Source organism: Peromyscus eremicus, chromosome 1 (genome assembly GCF_949786415.1).
Source record: "Peromyscus eremicus chromosome 1, PerEre_H2_v1, whole genome shotgun sequence".
NCBI lineage: Eukaryota > Metazoa > Chordata > Mammalia > Rodentia > Cricetidae > Peromyscus > Peromyscus eremicus.
Window position 1 is genome coordinate 76,183,519 of NC_081416.1, and position 19,800 is coordinate 76,203,318.

The following is a 19,800-nucleotide window of genomic DNA, read 5'->3' on the forward strand; positions in this document are numbered from 1 at the left end:
TTCAGTGGTGTAGCCACTGGCATAAGGCGTCCATGTTCCTGTCAGCAACACACAGAAAAAAGACATGAAAACAAAGGGACACTATTTTCAGTGGGTGTGGGAAAGGACAAGAGATGATAATGAGCGTGTTAAAGAAGGGGAAGGGGCCCCAGAGGGCAAAACAAAACAGGAAACAGCTTCATAGTCTGATGAGCGTTCGTATATGAGAATGTTCAGACCACACCTCTCCTGAAGCCTCTTTTCTTCGCCCTCCCTTTTCATTCTGGACATTACTAATGAGTAAGGACTTATGCAGAGGCAGAGGGTTATCTAGGAGAGTCATTTCAGATCCGCCACTGACTTAAACCAGGAATGCCCCACTAGCATCTTTAAGTGTACTATTACTACCCCCACCACTCTTCAGGGCAGAGAGAAGTGTCTCTGGATGTAGAAGACACAAACCCTCAGAAATAATTGCCCAACATCAGGGTTACTCTAGATCAGAACTCCAAAAGCTAAAACAAGACTTTTCCCAGAAAGGAATTGTAGGCAGAGTTTCTCTGTGTCTCAGCAGCTGTTCCCAAATAATCACAAAGAGGCTTAATATTAATCGTAGCTGCTCGGCCAATAGTTCAGGCTTGTTACTAGCTAACTCTTACGTTTCAAACTAAACTCATATTTTATCTATGTTCTACCATGTAGCTGCTCACCACCTTATCTCACTATGAAATGTTCATGTCCTGCTTCCTCTGTGTCTCCTGGCGACTCCTCAGACTCTGCCCTTCTTCTTCCCAGCGTTCTCCTAGTCTGGCTCTCCCACCCAATATCTTCCTGCTCAGCTATAGGCCAGTCAGCTCTTTATTAGCCAATGAGAGTAATACATATTTACAGTGTACAAAGATTGTTCCACAGCAAGGAGTGACTGAAGTAGACTGGTTACATAAAATTTAGCAAGAAGAACAAACTATAATAGTTAATAGAGATGAAGCATTGCAATGAGTAGTAACTGTAGAACACTCTTTTACTCAGAACTGTGGCCATGAGAAAGGCAGAAGAATTGAGACAACTGACCTCTTTCCTTGAATTAATGTACGGTGCTTCTCAGCTAGATGCCAATGCTATAAGATGGTCAAAATAAATGGGAAACTCTTAAGCAAAGCATTAAAATTTATAAAATGCTTGCAGTCTTATACATGGTAATATGAAATAAGAAACAGACAAACCTCCCTGGCCACTAACCTATTTCAGAAAGATCACAGTAACAATGTACCTTCACTTGGGGAAGAAGACCAGAGACTCCCACAAGGAAATAAAACTATCCCAGACATTGCTTATCGTCTACTATCAGAATAACTATCAGAAATTAAAACGCAGAATGAAATCCTATCCTGGGGGGTCCCTGCAAGCATCACAGCTGGCGTCACTTGTCTCCCAGTGAGATAAGAAGGAGAACTCAGTTCAGCTCGACTTCATTGGTACTGGGTCAAACATCTGGAGAGTCTGATGCCAGGCAGTTTATAGTAAGCATATCCAAACACATACAATTTGGAAATAAGTTTCCTGGTATAAGACAATTCCTGGTGCACAAGGAGTCAGAATTACATTGGAACTCTTTTACATGTGACCATGAAGATGGGTTCTATAGCTTAAGGGTTAAGGATCTGGTGTGGTCTCTGATCAAAATATCATAGAAATCAGCAGGCTAAAGCCAGGTGGTGATGGTGTACATCTTTGATCCCAGCACTCAGGAAGCAGAGACAAGCAGATCTCTGTGAGTTCGAGGCCAGCCTGGGCTACAGAATGAGTTGCAGGAAAGGCTCCAAAGAGCTCCAAAGCTACACAGAGAAATCCTGTTTCAAAAGAAAAAAAGAAAAGAAATCAGCAGGCTATAAAGTACATGTGACATCTCCCCTAAGGATGGGTTCTATTGACTGAGAAACAAAGCTAATGTCTAGGAAGGGAGAGTCTAGGATGAAGGCTCTGGGGAATTTGGGTGAGGTCTGGCTCTACAGATAGCAACTGCCTTAGTTTGGGTCTTTATTGCTGTGAAAAGACACCATGACCACAGCAACTCCTATAAATAAAACATTTAATTGGGGTGGCTCACTTACAGTTTCAGAGGTTCAGTCCATTATCATCATGGCAGAAATAATGGTGGCGTGCAGGCAAACGTGGTGCTGGAGCTGAGAGTGCTACATCTTGCTGGCAACAGGAAGTCGAATGACTGTCACACTTAGGGAAGCTTGAGCAAAAGAGACCTCAAAGCCCGCCCCCACAGTGACACACTTCCTCCAATAAAGCCACACCTCCTAATAGTGCCAGTCTCTTTGGGGGTCATTTTCTTTCAAACCACCACAACAACCCTGTGTGATTAACATTCCTGATTTCTACAATGTTTATCGGTGAACTTTTATGCCTACTACACAGTCCTACACAGATGATATAATTATTTATGGTAATGATGAACAAACCTTAGAAGAAGACAAGGAATCAGTCTGTTTAGAGAAATTAGATCTAGGACATGGACTATTAAGGAATCTAAAACTAAGAGAGACAAAATTCTTAGGGGTAGAATAGTCCTCAGAAGACAGACTACCAAACACCAGCCTAAACAATTTGTAGACATTAAAACCTCCACAGAATAAAGCAGAGGCCCAGGGACTTATAGGTTTATTTGGATATTGAAGGCAGCATATACCTTATCTGCAACTAATCTGCCAATCTATCTGTAAGGTCACCAGAATGACACAAGACTGTTAATGGGGCACCACACAGCAAAAGGGATTTGACACTATTTTAGCAAACAAAAGAGACTATACGACACTCACACACCCCAACACAACCTTGATTTGCACCATAGACATAATTTATATTAAGGAATATGATAATTGGATGTTATGGCAAAAAATAGAGTAAAATATGAAACCTATTGAATTTTGGTGTAAAAAAAAATCCTATACTCTGAGAGTAAATACTTAAAATTTTGAGAGACACATTTGGACCTTGTTTGAAGCATTAAAAATCTCAACCCACTGCGGCTGGACCAAACTATAACTATACAATGCCATATGCCACCATTACTTTGAGTCAGAATGATTGGAGAAGCGCTCCGCAGAGTACAGACAGAACCAAAGCTGTTACCCTGGAAATAGTACATCCAAGTGTTGTGGAATATTAGTTTAAGATGTGTCATATTCTTTTATGCTCTGGAATATTTGTTTAATGATGCAAAGATGTGATCCAGTCTTTTATGTTACATTTGTTTAACTCTGTGAAGCTGTGTTACTTTGTCTGCCTGAAACACCTGATGGTCTAATAAAGAGCTGAAGGACAGGAGAAAGGAGAGGCGGGGCTGCCAGGCAGAGAGCAAAGAAGGAGAAAAAGAAGAGAGAGGAGTGAGAAGAGGAGAGAGGACACCAGGAGCCAGCCACCCAGCCACCCAGCCAGGTATGGAGTAAAAAGGAAAGAAAAGATACATAGAACAGAAAAAGGAAAAAGCCCAGGGGCAAAAGGTAGGCGGGATAATTTAAGTTAAGAAAAGCTGGCTAGAAATAAGCCAAGCTAACGTCAGGCATTCATAAGTAAAAATAAGTCTCTGAGTATTTATTTGTAAACTGGGTGGCAGGCCAACTAAAGAGCAAGGAGTTAAAAAAACAAACAAACAAACAAAAACAAACCCACTACATCCAGGCAAGGGAACTCCGACAGGGTGGAGAAATACACAACCTGACTGGAGCCATAGCGGTCTTCCCACCAGAGGTGGACTAAGGAGGAACACCCATCCCCTATAGGGTCTTGGGGGTCCCCCTATAGCTCAGACCTACAAAATGCTTGGTTGAGAGATGGCTCTGCCTCGGTGACAATTAAAGTGGTTGTCTGGAAGTCAGCCACTTTCAGCCCCTCCGATGGTAAGACCGTCACAGAGGATGGCACATCCGAGTCTGTACAGCATGCAGAAGGCCAAGCAGCAAGGAGAGCTGTACAGCAATCCTTGGAGGAAGGCCACAAGATTATGTAAGTACGTACTGACTCCTGGGCCTTAGCAAATGGTATCGCAATCTTGTCTAAAAAATGGAAAAAAATTTACAATCAATGGAAAAGACCTTTGATCTGAAGAGGGAAGACTTGTTTGTTTTCTGTTTTTCTTTGTTTTTTGAGACAGGGTTTCCCTGTGTAGCCCTGGCTGGCCTAGAACTCGCTCTGTAGATCAGGCTGGCCTAGAACCTGTATCTCTGATACAAATTTAGTTCAAACCTTCTTAGTCCACCCACATAGCAAACAGGTCCATATGAATGGCTTGTTTGTTAACAACTTTGATGTCCTTATAATAAAACTATGTCACATAAAGACAAAGACCAAACACGATCACACCTTAACCAAGAATGTACCCACTTAATTGAGCCTTGGGAGTATGTATTAGTTTTTTGGTGGTGTTTTTTTGTTTGGTTGGTTGGATTTTTTTTTTTTTTTTTTTTTTTTGGTTTTTCGAGACAGGGTTTCTCTGTGTAGCTTTGCGCCTTTCCTGGGACTCACTTGGTAGTCCAGGCTGGCCTTGAACTCACAGAGATCCTCCTGGCTCTGCCTCCTGAGTGCTGGGATTAAAGGCGTGCACCACCACCGCCCGGCTTCATTTAATACTTAACAGTGCTTCTGAAACTTTAAGAGGATAGGACATTCCCAAACCACTCAAAAAAGTCCTATAACAAATTTCAAATTACCTAGAAGATGACTAAAGAGCAATTCATGAAGCAGCTGAAAAACATAAGGATAGCCTAAATTCTTATACAGAACAAGCACACGACTTCACTACTATGGTACATGTCCTCAATATAAGGGTAATAAGCTTAACAAGATGTTTAAGGCATTAATGAACCCTGACACTTAACTACATGGCTTCTAAGATTCTCTGGACTTGCATCTTGTGAAGACTCAGCCTTTGAATGTCTCACCCAAGGCTGGTCCTGGCTTTGGAACAGAGTGACTGATGGTGTTGTAAAACTTCTGTTCTGAATTTTGCTGTTATTGTTTGCTTTTATTTATATGCAATGGTATTAAGAGATGTTATTCCAAAACCCCTAATATTATGTATAAGGTATTCTGGGAACCAGGGACATCGCAGAAAAATATTGGGTCCCTCAGATTGTAAGGTGTACTAAATGGATGAGAAAAAAGGAAATAACAAGGAAAGGAAAGGGGGCTGGAGAGATGGTTCCGGGGCTAAGAGCACTGCTGCTCTTCTAGAGGTCCTGAGTTCAGTTCCCAGCAACCACCTGGTGGCTCACAACCATCTGTAATGAGATCTGATGCCCTCTTCTGGCATGCAGGTATACATGCAGCACACTCATACATTAAATAAATAAAATTTAAAAAATAGAAAGGAAAGGAAAGGACATGGCTGCTCCTAGATATGGTGAAGAGAAAGTTTATTATAGATAAAAGGGAGAGCATAGCCAGAGGCAGAGACATTTGGAGAGTCTAGAGTGGACATGTCCCTGAGCCATGTGAGGAGAGAGGGGAGGGAAGGGAATGGGGGAAATGGGGAACTAGGTGGCAGCAGCCGGAGGTCATAGCTACAAAAAGGTCTGGTAACCAAAATGGATTATACAAGAAAGAGCCTCGGGGAGAGGGCAGCCCAGCTCCTGGGCTGGAGAATTCAGGGTAGAGGGCAGGGTATGCCAACCATACCCTGAAACAGCTAGGGACTGAGGGATGCTGGGAGAACCTGGCAGCCAGGTCTGCTTTGACGTGTTAAATAGGCATCTCAACTGTTTTTCCTTGGTTTGAAACTTAACACCAAATGCTCTTTTTTGGTTTGTTTTTTGAGACAGGGTTTCATCTGTGTAGCCTTGGCTGTCCTGGAACTCACTCTGTAGACCACCAACTCACAGAGATACACCTGCCTCTGCCTCCCAAGTGCTGGGATTAAAGGCATGTGCCACCACGTTCTACATGTCCAAATGCTCTGATATTTGCCTTGACCAAGACTACATAGCACAAGGTGTATCAAGGGGATGGAATGTAAGGAATATAACTTAAAAATCATTTTGTGAGATTCAAAAATCATTTTATGTGACTTGGAATAATATAATGCATGTGAGATAGAAGCTTGCCACCAGGCTGCTCGGATAAGAGCTAGGCCTCAGCAGCAAGGCCCTGACAGGCCACCAGGCAGCTCAAATACCAACCTAGAGCAGGACAGACCATGATATGCTAATGAACTAACCCCAAGGTGGCATTGATATGCTAGTGAACCAGCCCCAAGCTGTGCTGTGAGCCCAGGTAGTACAGTACTACATACTGCCCAGTGAAACAAAAAAAAAAAAAAAAAGGGCAATTTTGGGAATGGTCTCTAGGATTGCACAGCTGTGCTCCCCAGATACGGTTTCTCTAACCTGTGTTGATACCCATCTCCTTGAGGACTCAACTCTGTGTGTGGCCCAGGACTCAGTGACCATTGAACTTCCAGTGCTGCCACTGGGCTGTCAGTGGTAGCCATTGACCTACGCTCTCAAGGACCTTCTGAACCTCCATGAGGGCCATCCTCCCAGCTTGCCACAGCTGAAGGACTTGTCGAATGTGGGTTGAGCCTGCAAGCTTTCGAAGCATCCTTCCCAGAGAAAATTCCCCAGGGGAACCCTGCAGCAGCATTTCTGCGTAAACAACTGTTCCCCACTTGCTGAGATGTCTGTTTAACTTTTCTGTCAGCATGGTATTATAAGGAATGTTTGTGTGAATAAACTGAGTATATGTGAGAGACAAATCTTGTGTGGACATCCTAATTGCCAAATGCCTTACAGCCCATAGGCTGTGCCTTCTGCATCCAGGCTGACCTTGAACTTCTAATTCCACTCTGCCTGCTAAGTGCTGGAACTAAAGGCTTGTGCCACTACACCTGATGGTTGCTGGCTAATTTTGTTCATTTTTTTCCTGCAGTTCAACACTCAATATGTAGCCTTGGTTGGACTAGAACTTGGTATGGAGACCAAAGCTGGCCTCATAGTGATCCACCTGCCTCTGCCTTCTCAGTCCTGGGATTAAAGGCATGCACTACTGTATTCCAGGGGTCATAGCAAAGAGAGGTGCTCCAGGAATGCCTCATCCCCCCACCCATGGCCCTGAGAGCTGGTGCTTAACACAGGAGGGTCACTCCCCAGGGCAGGGCCAGCAGCCAGGTTTGTCGTCTAGAAATACTCCTTTTCCTTTTTCGGACCCTTAAAGCACTCCGGCTCCAGACTCGCAAGGGAATCTCCAGGCTTTGATCTGTCCTCTGTCCCCTTGAATTCACCCTCCTCCCAGCTCTTGCAAAACACACTTCAATTATGAAATTAACCCTCTATAACCCGTCATGGAGTGTTCTGTACAGCCTTATCCTAGCCTCTCTTTTCTAAAAAGCCATTTTGGAGGGTTTTGTTTGTTTGGCTTTTAGCTGTTTGGGGAAAATGAACATTTATTATTTAACAAATCTTTCCTGAATCCCTATGGTATCATAGGGAATGTTCTTGAAGCTACAGACACAGCAGTAACTAGAGAGACATTCTTTCTGGAGCTTTCATGAACAACAGGGCACAATTACAAAAGAACAGCAGATAAGAATCTCACCACACTGTGTGTTTTAAAGTACCTTGGCTAAGAGAAGCTTCGTCCAGAAGCATTTAAACAAGGCCGGAGTCGGGCAGTGGTGGCGCACGCCTTTAGTCCCAGCACTCGGGAGGCAGCCTGGTCTACAGAGCGAGATCCAGGAAAGGCGCAAAGCTACACAGAGAAAGCCTGTCTCGAAAAAACAAAAAAAACAAAAAACAAAAAAAAAAACAAAACAAAAAAACAAACCAAAAAAAAAAAACCAAAAAAAAAAAAAAAAACAAGGCCGGAAGGAAGTCTTGTCATGCTGCAATTCCTGTTGATTCCTTAAGAGGACAGTGACATGCATCGGCCTCATTATATTGCAATATATTCATTGAGTGGCTGTTTCTGTCCACTACCATCTCTTTGCTGCCTGAGTATAAGAAGTGCCTAATAAATATTTGCTGAATAATTAATAATATTAACAATAAAATAAAGCTGGTCATGGTGGCACATGCCTTTAATCCCAGCACTCAGGAGTTCCAGGCCAGTCTGGTCTACATAGAAAGTTCCAGGACAGCCAGAGCTACATAATAGAGAGACTCATTGTCAAAAAGATAAATCAATAAATCATGATATTGAGGACGGGAAAAAAAAGATCAGATATTTCTTTGGAGAAAAACAAAGGCAGGAGGATTGTGTGTTCTGGGTCAGCCTGGACAATACAGTAAGATCCCCCATTTAAGAATAATGAAAACAAGCGCCGGGCGGTGGTGGCGCACGCCTTTGATCCCAGCACTCGGGAGGCAGAGGCAGGCGGATCTCTGTGAGTTCGAGGCCAGCCTGGTCTCCAAAGCGAGTTCCAGGAAAGGTTCAAAGCTACACAGAGAAACCCTGTCTTGAAAAAACCAAAAAAAAAAAAAAAAAAAAAAGAATAATGAAAACAGCCGGGCGTTGGTGGCACACGCCTTTAATCCCAGCACTTGGGAGGCAGAGCCAGGCAGATCTCTGTGAGTTCGAGGCCAGCCTGGACTACCAAGTGAGTTCCAGGAAAGGCGCAAAGTTACACAGAGAAACCCTATTTCGAAAAAACAAAAAACAAAAAACAAACAAAAAAAAAAACCCAAAAAAAGAATAATGAAAACAAACAAAAGCAGAAAAATATTTTCTTTTTCTAGTGCTAGGAATTAAACCATATATATTTATGGGTTAGGGGTCTGGGTTAGATGTGTAGCTCTAGTTCCTAGCTCCTCACAATCTCACAGACCTGCCAGTCGGGGGTGGCCTGCAGTCAGTTTAAGGCTCAGGCCTGGGGCAAGATCTGCTTCCTCACTCACTGTAAGCAGCAGGCCTTCTGTCCCCATTAACTATCATCAGGCGTTTTGGTTTTTGTTTTTGTTTTTGAAGTTTATTTATTTTTATTTTCTGTGTTTGAGTGTTTTGCCTGCGTGTACATATGTGTACCATGTGTGTGCCTGCTGCCCTCAGAGGCCAGAAGACAGCATATAATCTCCTGGAACTAGAGTTACAGACAGTTGTGAGCTGTCTGTCATGTGTGTGCTGAGAATCGAACCCAGGTCCTCTCCAAGAGCCACATGTGCTCTTCACTGCTGAGCCATCTCTCCAGCCCCTTCTTAGTTCATTTTGTGTTGCTACTAAAAAAAAAGCCACGCCGGGCGGTGGTGGCGCACGCCTTTAATCCCAGCACTCGGGAGGCAGAGCCAGGCGGATCTCTGTGAGTTCGAGGCCAGCCTGGGCTACCAAGTGAGTCCCAGGAAAGGCGCAAAGCTACACAGAGAAACCCTGTCTCGAAAAACCAAAAAAAATAAAAAAATTAAAAAAAAAATTAAAAAAAAAGCCAGGCAGTGGTGGCGCATGCCTTTAATCCCAGCATTCCTGAGGCAGAGGCAGGCAGATCTCTGAGTTCGAGGCCAGGCTGGTCTACAGAGTGAGTTCCAGGACAGGCTCCAGAGCCACACAGAGAAATCCTGTCTTGAAAACAAAACAAAACAAAACAAAATCAGTGACTGAATATTTTAATTTTAAAAAGAGCTCAATCAGAAGATAGTAAAAACAATCAAGATTTTAGCACTCAGGAAGCTGAGGCAGGAAGATATAGTTCAAGGTCTGGACCACCTACAAAGCCACTTCGTTAAAAAAAAAAATTATCCAAGTGTGCTGGATATGCCTTTACTTATAGCAATAGGGAGACAGAGACAGACAGATCTCTGAGTTTAAGGCCAGCCTGGTCTACATAGTGAGTAAGTTCTAGGATAGCCAGGGCTACACAGAGAAACCCTGCCTCAAAAACAAAACAAAACAAAATATAAAACGAACAAACAAAAAAACCTTTTTGTTTTTGACGTAAAAGCAAAGGGGATGATGTAACAGTGATTATTAATGGCTGGGATATCCAGCAGTCCAGGATCAATACCTGGTAGATGGCTGCTAGCTGTGTCACAACATGAAGGCTGGCATCACGTGGGCCAGGCAGAGCCCTCACATGGTCAGAGAGGAATCAAGGGATGAGGTGTAGGCTCCCTCTTCCTCCTTCTTTAAGGACGAGATCTCACCACGCAGCCCAGGCTACCCTTGACCTCCTCAGTCACACGCCTGCCTTGCTCTCCACCATACCCGCCAGGCTTGCTATTATGTAGCAATCACCCTTGCAAGAGAGTCTTCCCTTCCTAAAGCGCCACCCTTTGCCTCATTCTGTTTCTTAGAGGTAAGTCACTAAGTCTAGTCTGCTCCTGACACTGTGCAAAGCACAGTACCGTGGATGCGCAGTGGACAGCGGGGATTGTAGTGTAGGCCACAGAGAGGCCCTCACCGCACTCACAGGGATAACCACTGGTCAAAGGACGCAAAGAGCCTGGCTTCTGAGGTGCCACCAACTGGTGCTTGGATGGGGTGGGGAAAAGAGAGAGGGAGCCACCATGCCACTATCTGGACAAGAATGAGTCTGAAATAAGTGGCCTGTGACACAAAAACAATGACTTGGAGAGGATATCTGGCCAGCACAGGACACAGTGGCCATTTGGGCCCCTCTACACTGCTCTGGCCCTTTCTAAAGTCTGTGGACCGCAACTCACATCCACAGACAACTCAGAATAGAGTGTGCCAATTGTTGGGCATGAAATGGGAACCAGTTTGGGTTGAGCACTAGGGTAATTACAGATAAAACCAGATACTGCTTTCCTCATACCTCTGCTCCTGAGCACTGGAATTATGAGCGACTGTAGCAGCTGGCCATTTAATTTAAGGGATTCCCATGAAGTGGAGACCTGCCCAGCCCAGGACTCGCCAGCAGTAGGCCAGTCCACAGCCTCTCAAACTACACGGTGGTCCAGCGCTACTTACAGACTTCTTGTAAACTTAGAGACTGTTCCTTCATTCTGAGGCAGGATAGAGAGGCTGGGAAACTGTGGGATCATAGAAAGGAAAAGGGGCCCTCACGCGAGAGTATGGTTGAAGCCTCCCACCAGCTGAAAATCAAACATTCTAACACAATTAACAACATTCGTTGTGAAAGCTGCTGGCCTAGGGAGAATATAGGGCTGACAGGATGGCTCAGGGGGCAAAGGTGCTTGCTGTCCCGCCCAGTGACCTGAGTTTGATCCCCAGAACCTATGTGATGTAAGGAGAAAACTGACCCCCGTAACTTGTCCTTCGGTGGTCACATGTGTCCCCCAGAGATCGATAGGTAGACAGACAGACAGACAGACAGGTAGGTAGATAGATAGATAGATAGATAGATAGATAGATAGATAGATAGATAGATAGACAAACAACAGGCACTAGTTAGACTAGTAGGGTAGATTTTGTTTGTTTCCACAGTACTGGGGACTAAACCCAGAGCCTTGGAGATTCCAGGGAAATGGTTTATCACATCTCAGTCCTGATAGGAACAGATCTGTATCAATAAGAAACTATTGCAATACAGAAAGCAGGCCAGGACGAACTGAACTCAACTCTGGTTTCTGCAGAGGAGAGCTAGGCAACTAGGAAGAGGTACATAGTGAGCTCCAATTCACAAACTGGAAAGGAAGTGTTGGTTCATGTGAAACCCATTGGGGTTTTGTTAAGTGGTGGTTATAAAGTGAGGTTCCTTCAAGGCTGGGAGACAGGGCTCTGTCTTCAGATTGTAGCTGGAACAAACAATATTGTCCTCATGTCCCGACAAGGTCTTCTTATGTAGCTCAGGATACCCTTAAACGTGTAATCCTCATGCTAGTAAGTACCTATATGTCACACACACACACACACACACACACACACACACACACACACTTGACTTTTTGAGTCAAAATCTTACATGTAACCAAAGTGAACCTACAACTAGGCATCCTCCTGCTCCAGCCTTCTGGGTGCTAGCATCACAGGTGGGTGCCTCTGTGCTCAGCAGCAGTAAATTCTTTTGGCTGCCTTCAGTTTTCTGGAGCAGGTACTATAAGTCGAGATGGGGTAATCCTAGAGATCATAACTTGAGCTGTTAGAAACATAGTGTTTGCTCAAATCTTTATGAGTTTGGGTTCTAGAGGAAAAACAGCTCAGAGGTGTATGGCTAGAATTTGGACACAGATCTGGGCCCCGGTTTAGGCCATCCAGGCCCTTTCCTCCCATCTGAGGTCAAAGGCTCAGAGGTCAAGGTGCCTCCTCCTCTGAGTGGCTCCGTCTTCTCACGGAACTCCAGGTCTGTGCCCTCTTTGTTCAACATGGCCTATTTTAGGGTGCTCCGTGTCCACATCTTCCCTTTTGAATGAAGAAAAAAGCTGTATTCGAATCGCTTTGTGACTTCTGTTTGAGTTAGCAGGGGCTGCTTCTCCCTCCTCCTCCAGTAACAAGTGGTTTTCTGGAATCAGACCAGCAAGGATGGCATGAGGCCCTGAAGTCCTGACTAACCAGTCCTGGGGGCACAGAACCAGTCTATCCACAAGACCTGCAGAGCAAGTGTGACCCTGGACCAGAGTGCATGTGTGTTTGTGTTTGTTTGTGTGTGTGTGTGTGTGTGTGTGTATGTGTGTGTGTGTGTGTGTGTGTGTGTGTGTGTGTGAGGTGCAGAGGGGGAGCTTGATGTAGCTCCCTTCCCGATGGCCTGGTCCCTCTCTTGTTCATCTCCTTGTTACTGGTATTTCCTGTCAAAGCTTGAAACGCATTTATGTCTTCATTTGGCCAGAAGAGCAGTAGTGGACTGAGAGGGGATGGTTATGAGAGTCCTGGTGGAGAATGTATGGGTCCCCAGGTGCTGGGAGACGTCAGGCTTCCACAGTCTCCTTTGCTCACATTGTGCTTCTCAGTCCCCTGTATGCTCTGACTTCTGCTGACCAGCACAGTCATGACAACCACATCTTCAGTGATGAGGGAACATGAGTGGGTCTCGCTGCTGGGCCTGGAGCAGGGGCCGGGTGAGTAAGGGTCATGAATTTTCAGAATACTACAGAAATGGACACCTGACAATGTTGTTAAAAAATACTTGCTTTGTTTATTGGTATTTTTGAAACAGGATCTTGCTACATAGCCCAGGCTGGCCTCAAACTCATGCCAATTTTAGTGCTATGGCTTCCTAAGTGCTGAGATTACAGGCATTCCTGCAAGGTTTTTTTTTTTTTTAAAAATAATTTTTATTATTATCATATAGGAGCCAGGAGTGGTAGAACACGCCTTTAATCCCAGAACTCAGGAGGCAGAGGCAGGCGGATCTCTGTGAGTTGGAGGCCAGCCTGGTCTACAAAGTAAATTCCAGGACAGCCAGGGCTGTTACACGGAGAAACCCTGACCTGAAAAACAAAACAAAACAGAAAATGACCACATAGGAACTGGAAAGATGGCTCAGTGGTCAAGAGCACTTACTGCTCTTGCAGAGGACATAGTTTCATTTCCCAGCACCTACATGGTGGCTCGAAGCCACCCGTTACTCCAGTTCTAGGGGATCCAATGCCCTTTTCTAACCTTTGTGAACACCAAATACTCACATGGTGCACTCATAAAATAAATGAATAAATATAATAATAAAAAAAGAGTAGCTTGGGCTGGAGAGCTGGCTCAGTGGTTAAGAGCACTTAACTGCTTTTCCAGAGGACCTGGATTCAATTCCTAGCACCCACGTAGCAGCTCACAACCATCTGTAACTCCAGTTCCAGGGTATCTGATACCCTCACATGGACAAGCATGCAGACAAAACACCAATGCATATAAAATAAAAGTAAATAAATAAATTTTTTTAAAAGAGTATTTTTGGCTGGGTGGTGGTACTACATGCCTTTAATCCCAGCATTCGGGAAGCAGAGCCAGGGGGATCTCTGTGAGTTCAAAGCCAGCCTGGTCTACAGAGCAAGATCCAGGACAGGTACCAAAACTACACAGAGAAATCCTGTCTCAAAAAAAAAAGAAAAAGAAAAGAAAAGAAAAAAGAAAAGAAAAAAAAGAGTATTTTTGAAGGTCAGTGGCCTTTAATCCCACCACTAGGGAGGCAGAGGCAGACGGATCTCTGTGAGTTTGAGGCTAGCCTGGTCTAAAGAGTAAGTTTCAGGCCAGCTAGAGCTTTTTCTGAATAGGAAGAACTTTTAACTTAGCTATGAGGAGGGGAGTTAACTAAGAAAGAAAGGACTTGTAGAGAAAGAGTAAGACACACTCAGGGTGGATGGAGACTTTTCAAGGGGGAATCCTAAGTGTTCAGTGATAGCTAAGGATAGGATTTTGGAGGCTTTTGGTATTTCATTGCTCAATGGGTTTCTAAAAGACTCTTCTCTGCTGTATCTTTTCTCCTTTTTAGTGAGTGAGATTGCAGGGTGGTTCTGGAGGTGCCTTGGACAAAATTGTAATTATATAAGATAAAACATGGAAACATGGAACAGAAAGGTCCCACAAGGGGTTGGAATGTGTCTTTTCCTGTAAATGGTTTTTCTTGTGAGATCCTAGAAAATAACAGGTTTACAGTTGGGAAGGGAGAAAGGCCGCAGATGCTTAGGCCTATAGCATGATTCATCGCTGTTTTAACATTCATTTGAAATATCTCTATGTGAAAGAAACATTGTTTCTATAGTAAATATTGACAATAAATGTATTGGAATTTTTTAAATGTTAGATTTCTCTCTCTCTCTCTCTCTCTCTCTCTCTCTCTCTCTCTCTCTCTCTGTGTGTGTGTGTGTGTGTGTGTGTGTGTGTGTGTGTGTGTGTGTGTATGTGTGTATGAGTGTTTTGTTTGTATGTCATGTAGTACCCATGGAGGTCAGAAGAGGGAACTGGAGTTAAAAGATGGTTGTGAAACACCACGTGTGTACCAGGTATTAAACCCAGGACCTCTAAAAGAGCAACAACCACTGAGCCCATCTCTCCAGCTCCATATATTGGAAATCTTGACTCTCAGCTGGCAAGATAATTCAACCAGATTTCCTGACTCTTTTCCATTCCCATGTTCCTTTAATTTTTTCTTTCTGTCCTCAGTTAACAAAGTCAGATTGCTGGGTTCAGATCCCAAAGCTACCACTTGTTAGCTCTGTGAGCTTGGGAAGGTCTTTCTGAGACTCATCCGTATAAAATGAACATGAATAATAGTGTCAGCAACATAGGAATATTGGGAGGGGGAGTTGTTAATGAGGAAATAGTTGAAGTATAAGTCCAGGTGAGAAAGTTACAGACCTCTAAGAATAGAAGGCTAAAGGCGGATCTCTGTGAGTTCGAGGCCAGCCTGGGCTACCAAGTGAGTTCCAGGAGAGGCGCAAAGCTACACAGAGAAACCCTGTCTCGAAAAACAAAAAACAAAAAACAAAAAACAAAAAACAAAAAGAAGGCTAAATCTTTTATTAGCTATCAGCAAGAGCAGGCTCTTGCCCTAAAGAGCTCTGGACACTAAAACTCAGAAGTACAGAGATTTTTTTTTTAAAGATTTATTTATTTATTATGTATACAGAAGAGGGTGCCAGATTTTATTACAGATGGTTGTGAGCCATCATGTGGTTGCTGGAAATTGAACTCAGGACCTCTGGAAGAGCAGTCAGTGCTCTTAACCTCTAAGCCATCTCTCCAGCCCAGTACAGAGATTTTTTAACAGCAAAACTCACAATTAAACCACTGTCAGGTGTAGGTCGGGGAAACCTGGTAACATTTGAGTTGACTATAAATTCAGCAGCTATTTTGGTTATCATCTGGGCCATGGTCAGGGTCGTGAAAAGTCCCAAATGGGATGTGAATGTGTTGCTAAGGTGGATATGACTGTTCGGGGGGATTTAGGGACTGAAAATTGCCCGAGCAGACACAAAAATGGAGCCAGGGTAAGATCACGACAATGTCTTAGTCACTGTTCTATTGCTGGGAAGGGACACCATGATCAAGGCAACTCTTATAAAGGAAAGCATTTAATTGGGGACTTGCTTACAGTTTCAGAGGGTTAATCCATTACCATCATGATGAGGGCATGGCAGGATTGAGGTGATGCTCATGGCTTTGGAGCAGTAGCTGAGAATTACATCCTGATCCAGGGAGAGAGAGAGAGAGGTTTGGCTGGGTGTGGGCTTTTATAATCTTCAAGCCCATCCCCAGTAACATAAGGACATACCTCCTAATTCTTCTTAAATAGTGTGACTCCCTGATGACCAAGCATTCAAATCTATGGGCCTATGGGAGCTATCCTTATCCAAGCCACCACACAGAACAAGGCCGCTATCTTGGTCACTTCATAAGCATTTGACGACATTATAGTTCTATTCCACTACATTCATCATGAGCCTCACTAAGAATGACTAGGGCTGTGATTATGACTTACCCATCCCAAGGCCCTAGATTCAATCCCTAGAACATTAAAAATAAAATAATAGATAAAATTTAAAAATAAAAATAAAAAATAGAGAGATGACTGGGCCACACTTAATTGGTGTTCCATCAATATCTATATCTACCTATCTGTCCAGCCAGCCATCCTCTGTCTCAGTGCTGAGGATCATACCCAAAGACTGTATTTTTTATTCTTTCTCTTTTTTGGAGAGGGTAAGGGTATTTGAGACAGGATCTTGCCTTGTAGTGCTGGGATAGGCATGTACAACCAAGCTCAGCTCTAAGCATTTGTTTTTTGTTTTTTTTTTAAGATTTATTTATTCATTATGTATACAGTGGTCTTTCTGCATGTGTGTCTGCAGGCCAGAAGAAGGCATCAGATCTCATTATAGATGGTTGTGAGCCATCATGTGGGTGCTGGGAATCGAACTCAGGACCCCTGGAAGAACAGCCAGTGCTCTTAACCATTGAGCCATTTCTCCAGCAGCATTTGTTTTTCACAAAGGAATGGAGGACAGGAGGGAATGACCTGTCGACAGTATCCCAAAGGCCCTCCTCACTCGTTCACTCCCTGGCCAGTTGACGGTTTTGATTTATTTATCAAGTAGGTTAAATATTCCTAACTCAAAAATCTGAAATCTAAATGTTCCTAAATCCTGAGTGTGTGTGTGTGTGTGTGTGTGTGTGTGTGTGTGTGTCTGAAGATGGGGCAGGGGAAATGTCCCACACCACAGCTGGAGTCAGTTCTTCTTCCATCATATACATCCTAGGGATCAAGTTCAAATTGTCAGGATTGACATCAAGTGCCCTAACCCACTGAGCCTGTTTTTTTTTTTTTTGCGGGGGGGGGGGGGGGGACATTTATTTATGTGTGTGCCTCAAAGGCCAAAGAGGGTTGTGTGATTCCTTGGAGTTACAGGTGTTTATGAGCCACCTAATGTGGTGACTGTGCTCTAAACACAGGTCCACCCCTGAGCCATCTCTGTAGCTCCCAAGCTCCCAAGCCATCTTTTTAAAAGTCTTTTATTCCCCCATGACAGGGTTTCTCTGTGTGGTCCTGGCTGTCCTGGAACTCGCTTTTGTAGACTAGGTTGGCCTCAAACTCACAGAGATCCGCCTCTCTCTGCCTCTCTAGTGCTGAGAGTGAAGGTGTGCGCCACCACCACCCAAAAGCTTTTTCTCTTTCCATTCTGAAACAAGGTTTTTCTGTGTAGTGCTGGCTGTCCTGGAACTTTCTCTGAAGACCAGGTTGGCCTTGAACTCAGAGATCCAACACCCTTTGCCTCTTAGGTGCTGGGATTAAAGGCAACCGCCAGGGTTTTGGTTTTTCAAGAAAGGTTTCTCTGTGTCGTCCTGGCTATCCTGAACTCTCTCTGGACCAGGTTGGACTCAAACTTAGAGATCCAGTTGCCTCTTCCTCCTGGATGCTGGGTTAAAGGCATTTGCCACCATCACCCAGCTAAAAAGCTTTTTTATTGTTTTTGTGTGCATGGATTCGGTTTTGCCTGAATGTATGTCTGTGTGCCATGTGCATGCCTAGTACCTGGGGCGGGGGTGCAGAAGAGGGCAAAGGACCATCTGAAACTGGAGTTACAAACAGTTGAGTTGTGAACAGCCATATGGGTGCTGAGACTTGAACCTTGCCCTCTGGGAGAGCAGCAAGTGCTCTTAACCTATGATCTGTCTCTCCAGCCTGCAGTGAGCTATCTGACAATGCCAATATGATGCTGCAGTGGGATGTTCCACACTTGACCTTATGTGACTCCAGACAAAGTGTCGGAGCATTGGAAATACATAACATCGCTTCTCCGTCTTGAGATCAAATGTAAACAACAACATCACTTCTGGGTGTGTGGATTTTTGTTGTTGTTGTTTTTGTTTTTTGTTTGTTTGTTGTTTTTTGGGTTTTTTGTTTTTTGTTTTAGACAGGGTTTCTCTGTATAACAGTTCTGGCTGTCCAGGAACTTGCTTTGAGGCTGGCCTCAAACTCACAGAGATCCTCTGCCTCCCAAGTGCTGGGATTAAAAGTGTGCACCGCCACCCAGCTCTAGCTGTGTATATAAGGCACATATAAGAAATAAGTGTGTTTGGGCTTGGTCCCTTTCCCAGGATGTCTCCTTATGTAGCATTTTCTGTTCCTCTGAGCCCTTAGTTCCTCTGGGAAGGAAACTGCTGCTTGCTGAGCCCCATTCTCCAAGGGAAGAAACAAAGACCAGAAGGTGACTTTCAAGGGTTTCCCAGCAAGTGAGAAGCTGAGTGCCTGGTCTGACTCTCATCTCAGATTAGCAAAATCTGGTATTTCTTGCTGTTTCCTGTGGGTCAGGCCTTGTAATACCCACTAATAGCTAAACCTGTCTTACCAATGCAGGGCCCCATGATTCCTGCTTCATGTACAACGGCTTGGTGAGCCCTCCAGGGGTGTCAGTTTGCATTCTTTGTCTCACAGACGCTACAGATAGGAATCTGACAGTCGAATAACTTGCTACCCAGTGCCTATGCTGACTTATTTATTCATTTATTTATTATTTATTTATTTATTTATTTATTTATTTATTTATTTATTGTTTTTTCGAGACAGGGTTTCTCTGTGTAGCTTTACGCCTTTTCCTGGAACTCACTTGGTAGCCCAGGCTGGCCTCGAACTCACAGAGATCCGCCTGGCTCTGCCTCCCAAGTGCTGGGATTAAAGGCGTGCACCACCACCGCCCGGCCATTTTTTTTATTTTTAAAGGGAATAAGACATAGTTTATTCTGGAGCCTTTATGAGTGACCATGGTCCTGGAACACAGGTTTAGGTTACCCCAAATTCCTCATTCCAACGTGGAAGCAGTTGCACGAGGATTTTATAGTGTTACAGAAGAAAGAAAGTCATAAATCAAGGCAATTTTAAAATACATTGGTGGGTACACCAGACAGGAAGACACATTGAGATGGGGAAACTTATAAAGGCCCAAGATGATATTTGATGACACTCGTAGCTTTCCACAGTACTGGATTCCAATCTGCTTATCAGTCTCTGCAGACAGACTCCTTCCAAGAGATTTTTTTTTTTTCATCAACTCATTTTACATCCTGGCCACAGCCTCCCCCACCTTCACACCTGCCCACTCCCCACCCTGCTTCCATCCCCAATCCTCTCCTCTTCCATCTCCATCCAGGAAAAGGGCAGGTCTCCTATGAATATCAATAAAACATGGCATATCAAGTTGCTGTAAGACTAAGCACCTCTCTATGTGTCAAGGCTGGGCAAAGCGACCCAGTAGGAGGAGTAGGGTCCCAAAAGCCAGTGAAAGAGTCAGAGACAGCCCCTGCTCCCACTATTAGGAGTCCTACAAGAAACCAAGCTACACAACTGTAACATGTATGCAGAGTGCCTAGGTCAGTCTCATGTAGGCTCCCTGGTTGTCGGTTCAGTCTCTGTGAGCCCTCGTGAACCCAGGTTAGTTGATTGTGTGAGACTTCCCATGGTGTTCTCGACCCCTCTAACTCCTA